Source organism: Camelus dromedarius, chromosome 28, assembly GCF_036321535.1.
Source record: "Camelus dromedarius isolate mCamDro1 chromosome 28, mCamDro1.pat, whole genome shotgun sequence".
In the NCBI taxonomy this organism is placed as follows: domain Eukaryota; kingdom Metazoa; phylum Chordata; class Mammalia; order Artiodactyla; family Camelidae; genus Camelus; species Camelus dromedarius.
This window is the reverse complement of record NC_087463.1, coordinates 12,577,497-12,579,757: the sequence shown is the minus strand read 5'-3', so window position 1 is coordinate 12,579,757 and position 2,261 is coordinate 12,577,497. Positions and strand designations below refer to the sequence as shown.

The following is a 2,261-nucleotide window of genomic DNA, read 5'->3' as shown; positions in this document are numbered from 1 at the left end:
AGCATTTTTGTCTGTACAGATTCGTCCCTTTCTCTTCTGTCTGAGGTGAGGATTAAGTGAGACTACGAATGGAGACGGTCTGGCATGGTTGCCAGCCCTCGGGTGCAGAGATAGCCCACTCTATCGAAGTCAGTTTCCTTTTTCCCAGGAGGGAACAGTCCCTATGACTATGCTTGAGGACCAACAAGAAGCAGCCTCCGCCAGGGATGCCCCTCTACCCTGGATCCTCCCAGCAGGTGTACACGCACTGGGGTGCACACCCAGAAGTTGTCTCATTGTCCTCTATAGAGTTTGAAACTCTACATTGGTGGTCTACCCTTTGGATGATGGACTAAGATTGCATCACGGTTCAGCAACATAGCCATTTCTTCTCCCTGGGGGATGATTAAATTTCAGTGTTCCGTTGAGGTCAGATTTGGCCAAGTTAGCGGGTCTGGCCAATGACACGGGAAGGGAAGTCATGTCTGTCACTTCCAGACAGAGGCTGATGAGCCAGTCTGTGCTTCGCCACACACTCGGCCACATTCACAGGTCAGATTCTAGCCACTGCCCGCCTGGGATCTCCCGCATAGCTCACCTCGATCAGCAGAGCTCTCTTTCCCCCACTGGACATCCATCCACTGTGAGTGGTAATAATCCTCCATGGCTGTACCCCTCTCAGGTTAGGGAGCTGTTTGTTAGCACAGTATAACCTAGATATCCTGATGGATGCAGGTGATAATGACGGTGATTAGGCCTCTAGGATACTGCATTAAAATGCAAGTCATCTTGGGAAGGGTAGCCATTTCAGCCTTTAGCACCTGATATTGTAGAGTGGGAGAGGATTAAAAGCTCAAGAGAACAACAATTGGTGTGAATGTGACACAGATAGGAATGTAAAGGATGAAAGGAAACAGGAGGGGCTGTCTCTGACTCTGCAGGCTTCTTCCAATGGCCCTTTGCCAGCACTGCCTGTGCCCCAGGGCAGAGGCTGCAATGAGAACCTGTAGCAGAGCCACCTAATAGAGACCGGGGAGCACAGACTTCACAAAGGCTCTGGTGAGGGAAGCAAACAGGTCCTGTGTTTAACTTCTCATGAAAACCAAGTCTTAGACCTTTTCACTCATTGGTTGTGGGTTGGGGCTGCCTAAACCGCTGGTCCTATGTCGAGATGATTCAAAGCCTTATTAAGGATGTTTGGATTCCCCCCAAGTTTACCAGGTAATTTGGGAAGGAATGGGGTTGATGGGCTTCATCATTTATTAAATCAGGAGTTGCTGATAAAAGAAATAAAGCCTTGAAAGCTTCTAGTCCTGCATCTGCTCACGGTCACCATTGACCAGCTTTGCGTGGATGGAATGTCAGTCTGGCTGTGTGGGATGGGAACGTGGGACACGTGGATGTGCTGCTGCCCTTATGCATGAATAAATGCACCTGTGAGACACACACACACACACACACACACACAAAGTCTTTGTCCAGTGGTTCTCAAACTTAAGCATCACCATCACCCGGAAGAGTTGTTGAAACACAGATCACTGGGTACGACCTCGAGTTCCCAGTTCAGGAGGCCTGAGGTAAGGCCTGATAGACTGCATTTCTGACAAGTTGGTGATGCTGATGGTACTAGTCCAGGGGCCACCCTTTGAGAATTATTGCCTTAGTCCCACAAGGTAAGTCAGGGATCCCCTCTTAGAAGCAAGAAAGGGAGACAGGTTGGAGGAAGTGGTCACCTTGCTCAGAGCAAGCTTGTTGTCCAGGTGATGCCTGGATGAGCTGTCCCGAATGGGGCCCCTGTGCTTCCTGCCCTGAGGGCTACAGAGGACACACTTTGGTGCTCCCAAGTGTCTTCCCACACTGTTTGGGTGTGTATCCCAGTATCACGCTCAGAAGTGTGATGGGAAGGAGGAATGGGGTGGCTGGCTCAAGCTCAGGAAATCTTAGGCACAACAATTCAAACCGAGAGCTGAGAAAGAGGGAGGGTTTTCTCCAATTCATGGGCCATGAGACACATGGAGCCCCCAAAAAGGAGAGCTTGAAAAGGCATATTTTTATGGAGCCCCATGGGTATTAGGAACACTGAATACCAAGAAATCCGTGTAAACAGAGAAGATATTAAATGAATTCTACATTCCGGAAGGGTAAAAATGCCATGAAGGTTTCGCTCCCAGTTCAGCAAGGAAAAAAAAAAAAAAATCACAGAATCTGTGAAAATATTTGGGTAGCTTCCGTGGCCATCACAGGATTGCAGTTTTTCCCATTTGTGGTTTGGGGAACCAGAG

The 2,261-nt window shown here is 49.0% G+C and overlaps 1 pseudogene; it reads left to right on the top strand.

The window, feature by feature from the left end:
- The first annotated feature begins 1,150 nt into the window (after positions 1-1,150).
- Positions 1,151-1,318, top strand: LOC116149724 (ATP synthase subunit ATP5MJ, mitochondrial-like; annotated as a pseudogene).
- Positions 1,319-2,261: the final 943 nt, after the last annotated feature.